A 21,326-nucleotide genomic window follows, 5' to 3' on the forward strand; every position below is an offset into this window, starting at 1 on the left:
AAGCTGTAGGTCCGTCCATTTGTGGAACAACATCAAGATGCACACCACAAATAGGAGGAGGAGCTCGGCCAAACACCTAACAGAAGTGTACGCGCCAATTATTATTTTTTTTTTTTTTTTTATGAACGATCAGGAATCAGCAGCATTTGTGGGTTCCCGTGTATAAGAGTATAAAAGAATATAATAAATGAAAGGATTCATAAGTTTGCTTAAGAATGAGTTTACAACTAGATGAGGTACCAATCTCCTTGCATGATATCACATGGATGCGCTATTCACATGTGTCGCCAATGAGCTTTCAAGTGAGTTAATAAATTCATACAAATTAGTCATCCAATTGTTTTTGAATAAATTTTTTAATAAATAAATAAAAGATTTTGTGTAATGGAAATCTTTATGTGGACCTGTACGCGCTCCACTACCTATCTGTTTGCATATTGCTACATACTGAAACTAACTTATCTCATAGAGAATATAATTAGGAACCTACAGGACTTTATTTGATGCCTTTATTTGTTTCTTTAAATCTATAAATGGTGCAGAATATACAAATTCCAGGAGGCGATTGTGAAACGCATTGCCTGAAGGTTTTATAAATACATTTTGTTTTTTTGCAGACGGTTTTTTCCATCTAACGAATGCCCGCCATTATTTTTTATATGAACACTCAACACCAACAGTAAAAACCAATTATAAAAATTTAACGCTATTTTTGAGCCACTTAAACTTGCTCTTTCTTGTACCAAAATTCAATGAGCTATAAAACTGCATACCCAGATGTCTCCTGAAAATGCTGGTTACGCAATTTAAAATTTTAGTGAAAATTTGTTAAATTTTGTCATAATTTGCATAAAATTTGAAACTTAGACTTTGTGCAGTAGAATGAACTGCAATTTCATAAAAAACTTATTAGAATTAAGTAAGAAATTAAAATTAAATAAGAGCTAGCCAAACAAGGAACCTGTGAGGTAGTTTTCCTGCGAAAGATGAGTATTGGGATGCCCTTGACAGCCTGCGCTCTGCTCTTGGGCTTCGCGCCAACTCAGCGAGCCATGGGCAAGTACACAAGCTTCTAAGGTCTCGAAATCCTTCTGACCATTCTGGGCGTACGAGGTATCTTCTAAGGGTGACAAAATCTCAGCTCTAGAATTTCGTGGGTGTCCTCACAGGTCGCTATAAGCGAGATTTGTATGCCTTGAGACTTGTAATTACTTTGGCGCCTTTTTGCGTCAACTGTATGGAGGATGAGGTGGAATCATCTCAGTACCTTCACCTTAACGGCCTTGCTCTCGCGTGACTAAGATTTAGGCATCTTGATTCTTACTTCTTTCCTACGTCTGCTGATATAGCAGGCCTTAATATAAAAAATCTGATGAACTTCATCAGTAGCATAAAGAGAAATTAGTGCACAAGTATTTCAATACCTGGCAAATCTATCATCGTTGCAAGGAGGGTTCATAGAAGTTAATTGAGGTGAAGTGAGTTAAGACCAACTTAGGGGATTTCAGGTAAGTTAAGGTGAGGTGTAGCATTTTGAGTTTTTCGTTCTGCAAAAAGCAATAAAACTCAAACACTAATTTTTGTTTCTGAGAATAAAACAACATTCAAGAAATGGATTTTTTAGACGATCAAAAATTTAACTGAAAAATTTATAATTATTTTAGATAAAAAATGTAAAACTTAAAATATGGTGAATATTTGTGATAAAAATATACAACAACTCACAGAGAGTTTCAGAGTTTGTCATAAAAATATACAACAACTCTCATTTCGGAGTAAAAAAATAACACTCTATCAAAAAGAAATTCAATTTATTTTTTGTTTTTGCCATTGTTTAAGCAAATCGGTGAATTTGGTTTACTGGGTATTATGTAACTTGTTAGTCGATGGTATGGCAGCGCACCTCAAAGTATTGAACAACCAGCTACAATGCGCTCACGTATTCAAATGTTCAGAGTTTGTGTGTGTCAGTGTTTCACCGTGCTTGTGTATGCATGCCCGTTGGCATCTCAACCCTTTCTCAAGTTAGCCGAACACATGACAATCCTATATGTGGTATATACTCGCGTACATACATGCCTGCACATACGCATGTGTAGGTGTGTTTTTATTCACCTAAAGGTGCAGCAAAAGTTTCACCAACACAATCCCAAACTCACACACGCCTGCATATTTATGCCATTAATGCTCGCTTATGCCCTCTTTTGGGTCGTCGGCAATTTCGCCCGTTCAAACGCCTGCAAAATATCGCGCTGTTTGTTTGCTTCGCCCGTAAAGCCAATTTACACTGCCTCCGGCTTATGACTCTCGCCTATATACGTGGCTGCATGTTTTTGGAGGCCAAAATGAAGAACTCAAAGGTAATTTGCACAAAACAAATTTCTCAACGTTCAACACCTTTACTTACTCAACTGCTTACCCACCGTACACCTGTGACGCCCCACCTTGCCTCGCGTGCCTTTCTATTCAACAGCGTAGCACACTTTCAGGCGCAGCAGTTGGACTTGATACACATTTCCACAGCCACACTTGCAAAGCGCTGTGATTGAGGCTACAATCGACCGACAAGCCGCCGAGCATTGAGCGAGTCAGTTGGTCAGAGTTAGGCGAGTGAGTAAATGAGTGTGTGTTAATGGTCGAGAAGTCAGGCGGTGTGCATTATAATAGGACTATGAATAAGTTCGTTTCGGTTTTACAACAGATGGCGTAACTTGATTATTATTCCATCGATCCACATTTCCAAACATTCATTGGAGAGCTACTGTCGTAAGGCACAAACGTCAGTATAAGTTTTTTATTTGAAGCGTAAACAACAATATTTTTACCACACTTGAAAATGTCGAATTTCGTGCCAAATAATGTGTTTTTGCGGGGAATTCTTCTTCATTATTTTAATATGAAGAAAAAAGCAGCCGAAAGTCATCGTATCTTGGTGGAAGTTTATGGTGAGCATGCTCTATCTGAGCGAACGTGCCAGAAGTGGTTTGCACGCTTTAAAAGTGGTGATTTTGGCTTGGAAGACGAAGAACGCGAGGGTGCGCCGCCAAAGTTCATGGATACCGAATTGGAGGAATTGCTCGATCAAGATCCGGCTCAAACGCAAGAAGAGGTTGCAAAAACTTTGGGAGTTGATCAATCAACCATTTCCAAACGTTTAAAAGCCATGGGAATGATCCGAAAGGTAGGCCATTGGGTGCCGTATGAATTGAAGCCAAGAGACGTTGAACGCCGTTTTATGGCATGCGAACAACTGCTTCAACGGCACAAAAGAAAGGGTTTTTTGCATCGAATTGTGACTGGCGATGAAAAGTGGGTCCATTACGACAATCCAAAACGTCGGGTATTTCAATGTTTTTTAGTTGCATAGAATGGGTGTATGTATGTACTGTTTCTTGGTATTTAATATAATATATGTATGTATGTATGTAATATAAATATATGTATGCATATGCATGTATATATGTACAATAGTTCAGTATGTATCGCTGCGATGCAACCACCACCAGCACCACCGCAAGTGAACAGGCCAATATGCTAACCACTGGTCGTACCACTAGCACAGCGCCTGCTAAATGTTGGCATAGTCGGCCAAAAACACATAGTAGATACGAGTACGCGAGTACTTATTTGTTGTGCATGTCTGTTCTTGTGTCCCTCCACCTTGACACCCCGCTAGCTTACTCGCGATTGCTTGTGTGCTTTGGCTCAACTACTCCGATGCCCGCGGCCCGAGCATGCAATCGTCTCACTTTGCCGTTGTTGTTATTAAATTTGTTATGTTATTGTTGCTGTTGTTATTGGCGCTGTTAGCTGTTGTTCTTGTGCGAAATTGCATGCCGTCCTACTGACCCAGTTGCAGTTTATTAACCCCTGCCATAAATTCGATTTAAGCGAAAGTCCACACTAACACCAACGTATTGCAACAACACGAACAGATGGCAAATGTTGCGCGGCAATACTAGTTATCCGAACAACAGCAACAGCAACAGTGACAACAATAACAACAACAACTACAACAGCCGCAATTGTAACTACCAACCGCCGACAACTAACTGCACACCAACACCACAGCAGAAATTTTCTCAATAACCCACCATTCCATACAATTTTCACCACCTTCAACGTTTAAGCGTTTCCTCTACCAATTTTAGCCACCTTTATGCAACAACACTTCAACAAGCACACACACCAGTGCCCATTCGCAAATACATATAAACCCGCATATACTTATGCACATTTTAAGCAGTGAGTACTAAGTGGTAGTTGCTTGCAAATGGGTTGTGAGTAAGTGCTGTAATGCATGTGTTAACCCTTGTCGGCCCTAAAGTGGGATTGCTGTGCATGTGAACGCGAATGTGTGTATGTACACTTACACTTTCATACTTATTACTTTGTATATAATAGCGTTACTTTGTATATGGATGTGTAAGTGGCACACAAATGGGTTACAGCACAACAACAGCAACATAAAAATTGCAAAGCAATCGACTGTTTGTCTGTCATTATCTACATGCATGCAAACATACATATATTCGATTGCAGGTAGTCCTAAATGTATATACACTCATTGGTTTGCTTGTATTGGCTATTCAAAAGGAATTTCAGCACCGAAATAACTTGGCTTAAAAATATTTGCCGACAAGCTTGCAAATACACACTTAAGTACAAAGGCGTGTATCTGTGTAGGAGTATGCGCACACACACATACCCATATATGCATGACCAGAGGGATAAAACGAGAAAACAAATAGGGCATATCATGCCTCAATATGTATGTAATTGCAGAGACATATACACATGTAATTAAAATGAACCGTAAATTTGACACAATTTTCACCATCATCCAGTTCCCATCTGATAAATCAAGAGCATGTGCATACATACATACATTTTGATGTAACAAGATTTTTAAATTAAACTATATATAGAAAAATTAAAACTTTTGCTTAAATTCAAAAAATCTAAAGATAGAATATATACTTAAATTGTGTACATATAATGACCGTAGCCGAAAGGGTTGGTTCGTGACTACCACTCAGAATTCACAGAGAGAACGGTGGTTGGGACCTCGGTGAAACACTTAAATTAAGAAAAACATTTTGAGTCGAACTTTTAGTGTATTTTGTGGAGAGGCAAAAAAATCGCCCATTGCTCTGTGAAAATCATATTCTGCGATTTTCACAGAGCAATGAGCGATTTTTAAATCGACCCGCCCTAATCTTATATATAAAATAAAGTCAACTTTTTGTGTGTGTTCGCTAACCGGACGTGTCTTTGCACCGAATTAAACCAAACTTACACACATTGTTAAGTAGGTATTGAAGATGGTTTACGTATAGTTTGGATGCCTATTGGTGGATAGGGCACAAGATATAGGTCAAAACGTGGACCCGGGTAACCTTCGAAAGTGTATGTACAATATGGGTATCAAATGGAAGCTGTTGGTGAATGCTTTAGTCCAGAGTATTTTTCATGCCGCTCCGTGACTAGGGTCTCGAGATAGAGACCAAAACGTGGACCCTAGAATGTGTTTGTACAATATGGATATCAAATTGAAGCTGTTGGTGAATGCTTTAGTACAGAGTATTTTTCATGCCGCTCGGTGACTAGGGTCTCGAGATAGAGACCAAAACGTGGAGCCTAGAATGTGTTTGTACAATATGGATATCAAATTGAAGCTGTTGGCGAATGCTTTAGTGCAGAGTATTTTTCATGCCACTCCGTGACTGGGGTCTCGAGATATAGGTCAAAACGTGGACCCGGGTAACCTTTGGTTGTGTATGTACAATATGGGCATCAAATGAAAGCTGTCGATAAGTGCTTTAATACGGGGTAATTTTCATACCTATTGATGACTAGGGTCTCGAAATATATGCTAAAACGTGGACCCGCCGTGTCTTTGGGCCGAATTAAACCAAACTTACACACATTGTTAACACTTGATGATCATGAAAAAAGAAGATTTGTTTTAAATTTCAAATCAACGCAAATGAATACCTAAGAAACAATCGTCAAAAAAAAAAAAGAAATTTATTATTTTTTCAATTAACAATCGCTCACGTGCTTATATTTTTCTTATACATTTAGGAATTTTCACGTGGTAAATTGGAATTAATTAATGTAAGTTTTCATCAAATTTAGTGGATTTATTTTTTCGGTTCATATGCGATAAACTACGTTTCACCATGAGTGAATCAAATAAAAAAACAAAAAATATAATCCACAAAATTTCAGAATACCATAATTACAATAATGTTTATTACAGTACAAATGCCAAGACAATCGCGTATTCATATTAGTCGCTCGACAAATAATAATAGGCGCATGAGAAATGCTCGGAATAACGCGACATCAGAAAAACGTCAAGAAGAAAATGAAGCAAATCGGCAACGAATGGCACGGTCCAGATCAAATCGACCAAGAGACATCAATTTGAACAAAGCTGCTATGTAACGGAACTAGACTTGTAGTCAAACGATTGATGAATAATGTTATCGAAGCAACTATTTTAATTGGCAAATTCAAGAATGAAGACGTTCTAATACCGAGAATTCCAATGATTCCACCTGAATTGCCATTTGAATTCAAGCGTTTGCAACTGCCCATTCGTTTAGCATTTGCAATAACTATCAATAAATCACAAGGGCAAACTTTAGAAATATGCGGGATGAATTTAGAAGAACCAGTATTCACCCATGGTCAACTATACGGGAAGCCAACAGCATTATATATTTACTCAAAAACAAATAGAAAAAGAAAAAATATTGTTTATGCCAAAGCGCTTGAATAAAGAATAAAGAAATAAATAATATGAAAACCATATATTTTCTGTTCTAAACCATATCTATTCTATTTTAGTGTGCCCAGCGAAGCGGGCGGGGTTTGCTAGTATATATATATATATATATATATATATATATTATATATAAAAGTGTATTTTTGTAAAAGGGAACTATTATGAAAAATAAAAATTTGAAAAAATGTTTTCTTCATTTCTAACACGGGTATTTATAGGGGGGTTCAATAAGTACCCGTGTTAGAAATGAAGACACCATTTCTTCAACAATTTGGTTTTTTTTTATTTTTCAACAGAGTCCCCTTTTAGAAAGATACACTTCTCCCAACCCTTCGGCCATAAATAGGATTGTCGAGCTCTCCAAAATACGCCTCTGTCTCGGCGATGACTTCCACGTTTCAAATAAATTTTTTTCCCGCGAGCAATTTCTTTATGTTAAGGAACAAGGAAAAGCCGCAGGGAGCCAGATCGGTCGAGTACGGGGGGCGCGGCAACAATTCATAAAGCAATTCATGCAGTTTGGCGGCGACAAATCCAGATGAATGTGCTCGTGCATTGTCGTGGTGGAACAGCACCTTCTTTTTTGCCAAATGGGGCCGTGACTCCTTCAATTTTTTGTGAAAGCGGTCCAATAACGCGCTGTGGTATTTCTAGTAATCGTTGAGGATGGCGCCGTTTGCATCCCCAAAAATTGCAACATGACCTTTCCGGCCGATGGGACTATCTCCGCCTTCTTTGGAGCAGATTCACCCGGAGAAATCCATTGTGTTAATTCTTACTTAGTTTCTGGTATGTGACAACTCGATGCAAAATATCCTTCAAATCTCGCTCAAATTGCTCCAAACACTGCTTCGAAGTTAACAGCCGCATTTGCTTGTTTTCCGCCGTGAGCGATCGCGGCACCCAACGGGCCGACAGTTTTTTCATCGCCAACTTATTATGTAAAGTATTAATTACCACATCGGACGACACATCTATAACCTCTGCTACTTCGCGCAATTTCGTTCGTCGATCAGCGATAATTATGTCGTGGACTTTTTGAATGATTTCTTCGGCAACCACGTCTGTCGGGCGTGCTTGTCGCTCCTCATTGATATCGGAGGCTCGCCCACGTTTAAATTCGTTCTCCCAATATCTAACTGTAGTCATAGATGGTGAAGCGCCCCATAGACAGCGTCCAACTTTGCTTTCATCTTCTCGCATTTTTTCCTATCCAAAAGCAACAAGTGAATTACCGAACAATACTGCTTTTTTCAATCTTAACGAAAATCACGAAGCAGGTCGTACTCGAATAGCTGCCAAATCCAAACTAACCTACCAATCAGTCTGAAATTTGTTTTGCCATCGTTTCATAGATGGCAGCACACGATGCTAATACCAACTTTACTCAGGAACGCTCTTTATCATCAAACATGGGTACTTATTGAACCGCCCTCGTATATACCTTCTGCTCAAATATGAACGAGACTGATTTAATAAAACACAAACGGTTAATTATTGTTTAATTTTTATTTAATCTCCTTCAAAGTAATCACCATTGGAGGCGATACACATATGCCAACGTTTTTTCCAATCATCATAGCATTTCTGGAAGGCCGATTTCGGTATGGATTTCAGTTCCTTCTTCGAATTCTCTTTTATGACTTCAATTGTCTCAAAATGTTCTCCACGGAGCGGCAACTTGAGCTTGGGAAACAGGAAAAAGTCACATGGAGCCATATCAGGCGAATACGGTGCTTGCGGAACGATATTAACATTATTTTTGTTCAAATAATCGCGAACAAGACCTGATGTGTGAGCTGGTGCATTATCGTGATGCAAGAACCATGACTTGTTGTCCCACAATTCCTTCCTTTTAAGACGATTGTTCACGTGCAAACACTTTAAAACGTCTAAATAATATTCAGCGTTAACCGATCGGTTTTGTTGGAATAACAAAATTTCAAATAAATTCTTTGTTCAACTTGAATTTCCATCGTTAAATTCGAAAAACACACTCGAGCTTCACTTGTTTACAGTAACACAGAAAACAAACTATGTGACATATCACGCTGAAATTTGCCATGTAAGCTTATAACAGTCCTACCATCCACATCCAACAAGGATTTATTGTTGCCATATGTCATCCGCGGACCGTTTTATTTATAAAGTCCCGTTCATATTTGAGCAGAAGGTATAATATAATTGATATTTCGGTATTATTACATCCCTTAATAGGTGCTTGACCGAGCTCCTCCTCCTATTTGTGGGATGCATCTTGACGTTGTTCCTCAAATGAAGGTACCTACAGTTTTAAGCCGACTTAGAACGGCAGATATTTTTTATGGGGAACTTTTTCATGGCAGAAATACACTCGAAGGCTTGCCACTGCCTGCCGAGGGGCGACCGCTATTAGAAATAGAGGCCCTTTTAATCCCTAATGCAGTATAGAGTCTCAAAATAGTATTAAAGAATGCAAGTCGCGCAGTCTTGTTGGAACCAAATGTATTTATGTTGTGAAGATCACGGGCTTCAATTTCCGTTCATCTGGCATCAAAAAGTCGTTTATCATGGCGCGATAGCGCTTGCCATTCACTGTTATACTGACACCACCTTCGTCTTCGAAGAAATATGGTCGATGATTCCTCCAGCCCATAGTCCACACCAAACCAATGTTTTCAATGGGTGTAAGAGCTGTTCGTGAATTTCTTCGGGTTCCTCTTCAACCCAAATACGGCAATTTCGCTTATTGAAGTAGCCATTAAACCTAAAATGGGCCTCGCCGCTGTACACCGTACACTGAGCGTCGATTTTCGTAAAAAATTTTACGATTTGTAAACATTGCTGAGGCTTAAGTCTTTCCATGCTGATAAGTCAATGACTACTGAAAAAATGTGTGCATTTATCTGATAACCCTTTTTATATTATATGAGAGATGAGACGGTGGGCAAAAAGTAAGAATTTATTTGTCAAACTTCGCGGGATTAAAATTTCGCTCTAGTTATTTTTTTCATGAGTTGGCAGCACTGTTAGTAACATCTGGGCCAACTTTCATGTGAATGTCATTATCAGTAATAAATTTACGCTTGTGTTTACCAAACGACCAAGAGTGCATTTTTCAATTTTTACAATGTCTGATTTGATTGAGCAGAGAAGTGCCATCAAATTTTGTTTGCTGCGGAAACGTTTAGCATGTTGCAGAAGGCATTTGGTGATTCGACCATGTTGCAGAAAAAAGTTTATAAGTGGTACAAAGACTTCAAAGAGGGTCGAGAACGTGTTGATGACATGGAGCGCTCCGGATGACCATCGACGACAACAGACGACCAACACGTCAATAAAGTGAAGGAGTTAGTGCTCAAAAATCGTCGTTTGACTGTTAAAGACCTTACTGATATGATCGGAATATCAGAAGGATCTGTGAAAACCATTTTGAAAGACCATTTGGGCCTACGGAAAGTCAAATCTCGTTTGGTACCGAAAACTCTCAATTTCTTGGAAAAAAGTCGTCGCGTTGATATGTGTGAAACAATGCTTTCAGACTATCAGAGCAAGCTCAAATGCATCATTACGGGAGATGAGACTTGCATTTATGCTTACGACCCTGAAACAACCGACCAATCAAGCGAATATAGTGCTAAAGGCGAGGCCAGACCGAAAAGAGCACGTCAAAGTCGTTCAAAAATAAAGGTCATGATGACAGTTTTTTTCGATTTTCGTGGTGTGGTGCACTATGAATTCCTTCCACCTGGCCAAACTGTTAATAAGGAATATTACTTGAGCGTTATGCGTCGTTTACGTGAAGCAATTCGTCTAAAAAGACCAGAATTATGGGCGAACAACTCTTGGTTTTTGCATCACGATAATGCACCGTCTCACACTGCACTCGTTCTTCGTGACCATTTCGCCAAAAATTCCACGTATATCGTTCCGCAACCACCGTATTCGCCTGATTTGGCTCCGTGTGACTTCTGGCTATTCCCAAAACTCAAGAGACCACTCCGGGGAACGCGTTTCGAGTCGATTGAGGAGATAAAAGCTGAATCGAAGAAGGTGCTGATGGCTATACCGGAAATATACTATTTGGCATTTTTCGGGGATTGGAAAAATCGTTGGCATAAGTGTATTTCATCGAGAGGGGATTATTTTGAAGGGTATGACATTGATTTACAAGAATAAATAAAGATTTTTCATTTTACAACCAAATTCACCTTACTTTTTTTGCCCACAGTAGTATATAATAAAGTATACCCTCGTATATTCATTTAATTGAGGCCACAAGTGATTGCAATCACTTTTTGTTAGTCCTGACTAAGAGTGAAACAAATTTTTTTTTATTTATGGTGTACTTTGTAAATCACTTTTAAACCAAATTATTTTTAGTCACTCGTTTTTAGTCATTGTATTGCATTTTCTCAATTCCCAATGCCCAAAATTCGGTCATCTTACCAATGCTTTCCTCTTCAGTATTTCGGAGTTAAATGTTAGAGTTTCTCATAAATAATTAAGCAAACTCGTAAAAAAAAATAATGTAGAATTTCATTATTCTTTGAGGACTGGTATAATTACTAGTTGGTCAGGAATTACAGGAAAAGCCGTCCACTATTCTGTATGAAACCTTGCATTAAAACTCAACAGCATTCCAAACCTCTATTGTGGAAATTGTTTGGAAGACGATCAGGTGAATTAAGCACAATAGGCACATAAAGTGCTAATGGTGCCCACACCCACCGACATTACCGCAGACCCTGTCTATTGGGCGTGAGATACGCAAACTTGCGCCCGTAAAAAACAGTTGATTTGTGTGGATTTGTATTTGGTTGTGTCGACACAGTGCTGCCGTTCTTATTTTTGCATGCATACATCCGCATTATCAATTGCAATTTTTCATTGTGTAATAAACCAAAGTCAAAAACTAATAGGACTATCAATAAGTTCGTGCGGTTTTACAACAGATGGCGTAACTTGATTATTATTCCATCGATCCACATTTCCAAACATTCATTGGAGAGCTACTGTCGTAAGGCACAAACGTCAGTATAAGTTTTTTATTTGAAGCGTAAACAACAATATTTTTACCACACTTGAAAATGTCGAATTTCGTGCCAAATAATGTGTTTTTGCGGGGAATTCTTCTTCATTATTTTAATATGAAGAAAAAAGCAGCCGAAAGTCATCGTATCTTGGTGGAAGTTTATGGTGAGCATGCTCTATCTGAGCGAACGTGCCAGAAGTGGTTTGCACGCTTTAAAAGTGGTGATTTTGGCTTGGAAGACGAAGAACGCGAGGGTGCGCCGCCAAAGTTCATGGATACCGAATTGGAGGAATTGCTCGATCAAGATCCGGCTCAAACGCAAGAAGAGGTTGCAAAAACTTTGGGAGTTGATCAATCAACCATTTCCAAACGTTTAAAAGCCATGGGAATGATCCGAAAGGTAGGCCATTGGGTGCCGTATGAATTGAAGCCAAGAGACGTTGAACGCCGTTTTATGGCATGCGAACAACTGCTTCAACGGCACAAAAGAAAGGGTTTTTTGCATCGAATTGTGACTGGCGATGAAAAGTGGGTCCATTACGACAATCCAAAACGTCGGGCAACGTATGGATACCCTGGCCATGCTTCAACATCGACGTCGGCGCAGAATATTCATGGCCTGAAGGTTATGCTGTGTATCTGGTGGGACCAGCTGGGTGTTGTGTATTATGAGCTACTGAAACCGAATGAAACGATTACGGGGGATGTCTACCGACGACAATTGATGCGTTTAAGCCGAGCACTGCGAGAAAAACGGCCGCAATACGCCGATAGACACGACAAAGTTATTTCGCAACATGACAATGCTCGGCCACATGTTGCACAAGTGGTCAAAACATACTTAGAAACGCTCAAATGGGATGTCCTACCCCACCCGCCGTATAGTCCAGACCTTGCGCCATCCGATTACTATCTCTTCCGATCGATGCAACATGGCCTGGCTGACCAGCACTTCCGTAATTACGATGAAGTCAAAAAATGGATCGATTCGTGGATTGCGGCAAAACCGACCGAATTTTTCACAAAGGGAATCCGTGAATTGCCAGAAAGATGGGAAAAAGTAGTAGTAAGCGATGGACAATATTTTGAATATTAAATTTGTAACCATTTTACGTCAATAAAGTTTCAAATTTCGAAAAAAAACCGCACGAACTTATTGATAGTCCTATTAACAAATGCAAATAATTCATTTATCTACAACATAATAAACATATTTTCAAATTATTTTCATAAAAATTTAAATTTTGATATTTTCACTTCATTGGTTTATTCATCTTATAGTTTATTTCATCTTGGCTCCAATTTTAGCCAAGAATAACAAATTTGAAAGATTTGGGCATTAACTAGGTGCAAATGAAAATTGTGAGGGAAACTTTCGGCAGCCTAATTCAGCGTAATAGTTTCACTTGTGTTCACACACTCGTCCAATCAGTCGTTCTTCAAACGGCAACTGAAGTGACATTGCGTTGATTTTTTCGACTCTAAAATTTTTTAGCAGCATGTAACTATTATTTAGTTAACCTTTCCAATCACTACCGTTCACTGTTTCCTTACATTTCTTTTCCTTTCACATTTTTTCTGCTTTTTGCAATTTTCTTCTCTAATTATGATGCATCCCCACGCATCTCTACTCCTTAGGTGTGGGGCGCTTTGAGATAGCCACATTTAATCAAACCCAGTTTTTCACAATTTGCAGTTAAGATACTTAGTTCTCAAACTTTCTAAGGCAAATCCAATATAGGCACGCACACAGTTTTTTGTTTTTTATTGGCGGCGAAAGTTTAAGAAAATAGTAAATCGATATTTATGTTTGACTAACAGAAACGTGTGCGCATAAATGTACTTGAAAATATGTACGTACGAATGTATGCATATTTTCCTTTCACTTATAGCTTTAAAAGTTTACGCAAAAGCAATTGACATAGGATGCTGATATGCTGGTGATATCAACCCTAATAAACATTTGACAGCTTAAACATTATCATAAAACAAGCGCTTTTTGAATATTTGCTTTAAGTGGGCAGACAGGCATAGCCGAGTATGCTTAGGCATCGTATTTTTGCTGGTGGTCCGAAGCTACTAAATTCATTGTATACTCTGCGGATATGAAGCATAAAAATTATTATGGTTCTTTTTTTCTTGGATCTTGTTTTTTTGGTGCCTAAGTCGTCGTCTACTGCGTCGTGTGTTGTGCCCACTAAAACAATCTCTGCTCCTCTTCTGGGGAGAGACTCCCTTCCCGGAACTATTGTATTTTCTGCATTACTTCGGGAGGGCCCAGCACAACGTCCATAAAATGGACCAGACCTATTCACCCACGTCTGGGTCCACCATGCTTGTAGCCAGCTTCATGCTATAGGCTCCTCTTCTTATGTCTCTGACCTCGAAGTGCAAGTGGTCTCGTGTCATCGTTATTACCTCGGTTTTATATTTGGCGAACTCCGGGCCATGGTCCTTAAGCCAAAATAGGATCCTTGACAGCTTCCTCCTGGCATATAGGCGGTATATCGTCCGCGTATCCCACGAGATATATATCTTCTGGCATTTCTACACTCAGGTTCTCGTCGTAGCTCAGATTCCAGAGGTCCGCGTCGAGAATAGGTCGTTGGGCTGCGCCAGACGTTACCGCTTTAGTTTTCTGACCATCCGGTGTATCGTATAGAAGTTCACGTTCGCTTAGGTAGCTCTGGAGGATCGATAGCAGGCATGCAAGTATTCAAAACCTTTCTCGCAGTACTTTTACTATGTCTGCCCAGTGTAAGCTATTAAAGGCGTTTCGTATATCAAGCGATGATGCGCCGCGGATAAGAACGTCCGCATTGAGCGCGGTCTACGCTGCTTACCACCTCCTCTATTGCGCCAAGGGGCAATCTTCCACGTCGAAAACCTTATTTCCTTGCTAATAGTCCTTCTGCACTTTCAACAGATTCTGCTAACCTGCCCTGTAAAAGTTTTTCCAGCTATTTTCCAGCGAGCATCACGAGCGGTCGGGTTTCGGCCACAAGCTTGAGCTGGGTCAAGAGCTTTGTTCCTTTTGGGCCTTCTTGCCGCAGTTTTGAGCTATTCTTCAGTGAAGGGCGGAGGCATATCGTAATTTTCAGAATCTCCGTCCCCGCGCAGCAAAAGGTGTGTGGGAAACAGTTTGTCCACAATGTTGATTATGGCATCGCTGTCTAGATGTGGGACTACAGCGCTTGCATGTAGCCACCCCGTATACAAAAATATGTTTTCGTCAAAGCTTTCCATGTGTACAAAAATAGGTTTTCTTCATAACTTCTGCACGAGAAACTTAAAATTGCAATGTGTCAAACTCTCATAAATGGTTGCACAATTTGATACAAAATTTGGCCCTCATGTAATGCTTTGCAGCAACACAACTGATTTTTATTTGTGCATGTACAGGTATTTATATTTTGCTAATAAAAAAAACTAGCTCATGCCGTCAGACTTATCAATGATTTGGGCCCACCGTTGGATGCTTGTATACAAAGGAAGTACTGCGAAAACCATATAAAGTTGTTTGTGGTATTTTCACTGAATTAAGGATTTGGCCCTATGATTCACTACGGAGTAAAAGGAATAAATATATAAGTATATAATGAGTGTTCATTTTCATGGCACAGATACATAGGTTGAGAATAGAGTAGGTTTGTATTATTTAGCGTACGATAATATTTTTAGATGCTAAGGAGCATGGGAAATTTGAAATTTAGTACTTTTCTGCCGACCACCTTGAAATTTGAAATTTGAAAAAAGCGAGCAAGAAGCACCGAGAAAATGGTATCTTCTAAAACACGCAAGCTAAAACAGCCATTGTATCCAAAGCTTTGGAAAAGTGTAGATAGTCAAGGAGGAAAGGAGAGCTGTGACAGAGAGAAAGTGATAGAATAGAATAGAGACAGAGGCAGAGATAGCCAGTCCGGTGAGAATTTTCTAGATTCTTTGGCAAATCTGAAAATATCTCAAATAATACCGAGCATCAAGCAAAGATCTTCTCTACCAAATTTTAGAAGAAAGTTCCACAGGTTTCTGCTCGGGTTGTCACAAAACACTGCCGCGTTCTAGACTAGACCATCGCAGACCATCCATGGAAGCAAGAAATTGCTGATCCATAACCGCTGATCCAACTCATGATTCCTGTAGGACTGATTCCGATTATTGGCTCTGGCCGATCACTTTCATTTCTTAGATTTTTGTTTACCTAATTGGAAAGCGGCCGCCGTAGCCGAATGGGTTGGAATTCACAGAGAGGTCGTTGGTTCGAATCTCAGTGAAACATCAATATGAAGAAAAACATTTTTCTAATTGCGGTCGCCCCTCGGCAGGCAATGGCAAACCTCCGAGTGTATTTTTGCCATGGAAAAAATCCTCATAGAAATATCTGCCGTTCGGAGTCGGCTTGAAACTGTAGGTCCCTCCATTTGTGGAACAACATCAAGACGCATACCACAAATAGGAGGAGGAGCTCGGCCAAACGCCTAACAGAAGTGTACGCGCCAATTATTGTATTTATTTATTTTTTTTAATTAGATAAGCATGATTGCTGGCGGCAGATAGCTGGAACTTAAAAGCATTTACTTTTTCTTTTATTTTACCCACGTAAAGCAAATTATTGTCGGCCACTGCGGAGTTTTGACTTTAAAAAATATCAAATGAAACAAACCGCTCTCGAGAAAAAAACAATATTTGCGTCCCGTATTGTTTAGACATCTCAAGTTTTGTTCGAGTTATCATGCGCACTATTTGAGGCATGTAAAGCCAGGCATGAATGCTATTCCAATACAAACAACCGTTATGCGCAAAAGCACGCTCTAAGTACTTTCAATAGTTTCAATATTAGTTACGTAGTTAAGAAATTTCAATTAAATTCATTTTGATGACTATAGGGTTTTTTAATAAGTGGTGTTATTTTGATATTCAAAGAAAAATGCTATTTTTTAATATAAATGATCGAATATTTATTTCATTATAAAGAGGAAGGTATATCATTAATAGTGGAAAATAACATCAGGCAAATGACTACCACGACAATGCTTACAGGACAATATCCTTTTCATGAAATTTTCCATAACCGAATTGCGAAGTGGCTGCCCTGTGACCTCGATAGCCGCACGAATTCCATCTTTGAGGTCTTGAATCGACCCTGGGCTATCGGCGTAGACCTTATCTTTCACGTGGTTCCAAAGAAAAAAGTCACAAGGTGTTAAATTACAAGATCTCGGTGCCTAATTGTGATCACCTCTTCACGCGATAAAACGATCCGGAAACTTTTCCCGTAAAAGATCAAAGGTTTCGTTGCTTGTATGGCACGTAGCGCCGTCTTGTTGAAAATAAACATTGTCCAGATCAATACCATCCAATTCCGGCCATAAAAAATCGCTAATCATCTCTCGATAGCGCAATCCATTCACCTGTAACACCTGTTATTGGAAAACCCTTTATTATTATCAATTTGTTGCCATGAAAATAAAAAAAAACGACTTTGACCACTGTAGCATAAGTAAGTGAAACAGCTAAGCAAATAACATTCGGAAACTTTTATATACATTTTTTTATTTTAATTTTTGTTTCCTTTTTTCTGTTTGTTTTCTTTTTTTTATATTTACGCTCTCGTCTCCACCAAATGAATTGTGTAAATCAAATTATTAACGAGCCATCGATTTGTTTACGGCGAACTTTTATTTTTAGCACAAATATTGAATTTGACTGCATCGGAAAATTGTTCGTATGCATGACCGATTGAAATGTACAGTACGTACATATGTATGTATGCTTGTCATATCTGAAATGCGCAAACATTGTGTGGATATGTGGATTATGGCAAAAAGTGAGTACAGCCAAAAATGTGTAATGAAAAATTTTGCATGCGCCTGCGGAAGCGTTTCATTACAATGTCCGGTGTGGCCGGTGTGTTCATACAAATTAGTTATCGCTGCACTAATAAATATTTCACTATGATTCATATACAAATTTATTTCATTGTGGTAATTGAAGGAAAATGTTGACACTGCGGCGGAGGACGTCATTGGAGACATTGGCGAATAAAACAAATTGAGAAAAGTAAATGGTTTTTTTTTTGAACATTGCGCAAATTTTTTTTCCTCACTCGCTGACCAAACGAATAAAACTACGTGGGGGAATAAATAAAACACATTTGAGTGTTGGAAATAAACTGGCAAACGCTTTTTAATATATTCTTTAGCACGCCTAAGAGAATAAACATATGCTGCTATCTCCACTAGCTTCCAAAACTAAATGAATTACTTTCCAAACCGTAAACTCTTTTCGTCTACTTTCTGCGTTAGTCGCCTTGAAATTTTTCTACAAATCGATATCCCTGAAGTTTTATGTCAACTTCTCATCGTCATTTGTTCGCCTGTAAATGTTAACAAATTTAAAAGTTCCCCACCGTATTAACAAATTCCTACAATTTCCAATGAATGCATTTTAGACGAGTATTTCAACTCAACCAACCATAATTTGCCAAAATAGATGACAAAATGATTCTGCTACTCGACAATGCTTGAAAACTCGTCGAGGAAACTTAGCTGGCGCTTCAAAGGGATGTCCTACGCCACCCGCTTTATGCAGGAGAAATGTTTTCTTCCAACTAAGACTTGTTCCTCCCGATTATTTTAGACGCGCAACAATTCACTTCTTGAAAGATGCCGAAAATTGGGTAGCTTCTGAGACCTTGAAATTGAATTGAAATTTGAAAAGGTCGGGCCAAGGAGTACCAGGAGATTTGGTGGCTATTTTAAGCTCAGGAAAGAGGGTAGATAGTCAAGAAGGGAAGGAGAAAAGTATCAGAGAAAGAGATAGGAAAGAATAGAAAGAGAGATGGAGATAGTTAGTCCTGTGAGAATTTCCCAGATTCTTTGGCAAATCTGTAAATATCGTCCAGTTTTAGAGAACGAATATTACTCATTCTAACGACATCGGAACCCAAAACTCGTAGCCGTGCTCTAGCAAAGACAGGATACTCACAGATAAAATGCTCAGTGCTATACGCCTCCTCCAAGCACGACAGGACATTGGGTCCTCAATGATTTTCCGAGACCTTAGCTCGGACGTTTGCCATTAACCCCCGAGCGGCCACACCTACCAAAATACTCCACCTTATAAACCAAATCCCCACAATCAGGTACTGAACCTCCGGATTCCAGGGCATATAGCAAGTACCGAAAATGAAATGGCGGATACATTAGCCAATAAAATAGCGGCCGCCCAAGAGCCATTTTATCGCATAGGTAAGGGTAACTTTTCCTATCTTGCCTAGCACTGATACAAGCTAACGCAACACCTCACACAAATCAACCAAAATATAACGGTAACCTAACACTCCACACGCGCAACCAAAAAGTTATTGAGGAAATGCCAGAGCCGCGATTGGCGTTTGCGTGGGAAGCGCCTGCTCAGCAAAGTACAGATCAAGTTGCAAGCGCACGAGCTTAGCTTTTAGTCTTAGAATTAAACTAATTTGTAAGTTCAGTTGTAAAATCTCAAACAACCAATAAAGACCGGTCTCGTCCGGAACCATTTTTGTGTTAGCCACCGTAGCCGGGTAGTTTAACTTGTGTAACGGCACAAACACCTCTAAACCCATGAGCGAGGCACAATAGATTTTTCAGCTCCCAATGCTAAAACCTTTCATTATAAAAATTTATAATAACCAAAATCCTCGATAACCTAAGCCACACAACATTTTTATCGAATCTATCCGTAAATTTGATCCATTTAGTAACCAAATACCTAAAATGCACCAACATATTCGACCAGATATATAGAATTCCAAACGTAACTATCAGGTCAGTCCATAAGTTCGTGCGTTTTTTAAAGGTGGTTTTAATATTAATAAAAAAGATGTTTATAGTATTTATTAATCAATAATATATTTTCCTTTATTACACTGTGTGACAAAAAAAAAATATTAAATATACTTTTATGGAGACACAAACTTATGGCTATAGAAAAACTAAACAAAATGGTATAGGAGAAATTTCCAATACACCCCCAAAATCTCATTTTATGGCCATAAAACCGTTTTTCAGTAGGTTGATGGGAATAATCACTCCTAACTTCGCCAATTTCCATCCGATTTCGAATTTGTTTTTTTAGTTCGAAAGAACAAAAACAAGCCTTTTTGACAGTGCATTGACAATTTTTCTGAAATGACAGCTGACGAGACTGTAGGCGGAAGTATTTGGATTTTTTTTATTTTTTCTCTATTTTTTCAACTTTGACATAATTTTTACGATATTATCCGATATTGAGGATTTTTTTTAGTACACTACTGTTATAGTAAATTTAATTTTGCGTCGAATGAACTATATTTGGCTGTAATTGAATTAAAATTAATAGAGTTGTGTGAGTTTTAAGATTCTATTTTTTTTTTTTACTAATTTGGTGGCCATAGTTTTAAGTACCTCATAGTTACCTTGTCAATTTTTTTTACAAAATAAGCAGTAAAAATAAATAAAATAACCTACCAAAGCGCTAGCATACGTACTCACATAATACCTTGATCAAAAAGTTCCCAAAACAACCTCCAGGTGACGCTCTAAGTGAACTGATTTGAGCTCTGTCTTTTTTTTATTAGGTTGCCAAATGTTCTACAAAAATTTGATTGCCATGGCGTGACATGCTGTTTAAACCGACTAAACCTACCTCTGCACGTGCTTTCGATTTTGAGTTTTATTTTGTATGGTTTTAAAAATGGGTTTGAAGTTGCAACAACGAGTTTTTATTATATTACATTTTGCGTTAATCATGGATTCAATGATGCGAACTCCTCACAAATGTTAGGAAACTGTTTCGGAAATGATATCTAAAGAAAACAGCCATTTACGAGCGGCATGAACGCTTCAGAAGAGATCGTGGGCCCAACGAGGATGACAAACATAGTGACAGGCCGTCGACATGGAAAACTGATGAAAACATCAATAAAGTGAAAGAAAAGCAGATCAGAACCGCAAATTTGGACCATTAGGACATTGTAAGTAGTTAATGATCTGAGTTTGTGCGTGTTGGTTCCAAAGGACCTGAATTTCATGCAAAAAAGGGACCGCGTTGATATCGCTAAAGACATGATTTCCAAGGCTGAATCCGACCCACCATTCATCAAACGCATCATTACTGGAAACAAGACGTGAGATTATGAGTACGACACGCAATCCAGATATCAGGCGGGTGAGGGGAGAGTTTCGAATGAATCAAGCCAAAAAAATACCACATCTCTTTAAATCAAAAAAGAAAGCGATGCTCATAGTTTTTATAGTATCGAATTTTCACTAGAAGGTCAGATCAGTTCACTTAATAAAGAAGTAGTTGTGCGTTATGAGACGTTTACGAAAAGCAATTCGCCACAAAAGAAAGGAGTTAGTTGGAAACAACTCATGGATTTTGCGCCATGATAACGCACCATCGCACAGTGTCATAATTATCCGTGAATTTTTGACCAAGAACGAAACGAATACCAACTAACAGCCATCGAATTCACCTGATATGGCTCCCTGT

General features: G+C 38.8%; 1 protein-coding gene across 1 annotated transcript in view; it reads right to left on the reverse strand.

Moving 5' to 3' along the window:
• Window positions 1–21,326, reverse strand: part of LOC128857960 (synaptic vesicle glycoprotein 2A) — an 84,641-nt gene that overhangs the window by 34,966 nt on the left and 28,349 nt on the right. The gene's annotated exons all lie outside the window — the stretch shown is intronic.

This window comes from Anastrepha ludens, chromosome 3, assembly GCF_028408465.1.
Source record: "Anastrepha ludens isolate Willacy chromosome 3, idAnaLude1.1, whole genome shotgun sequence".
Classification (NCBI taxonomy): domain Eukaryota; kingdom Metazoa; phylum Arthropoda; class Insecta; order Diptera; family Tephritidae; genus Anastrepha; species Anastrepha ludens.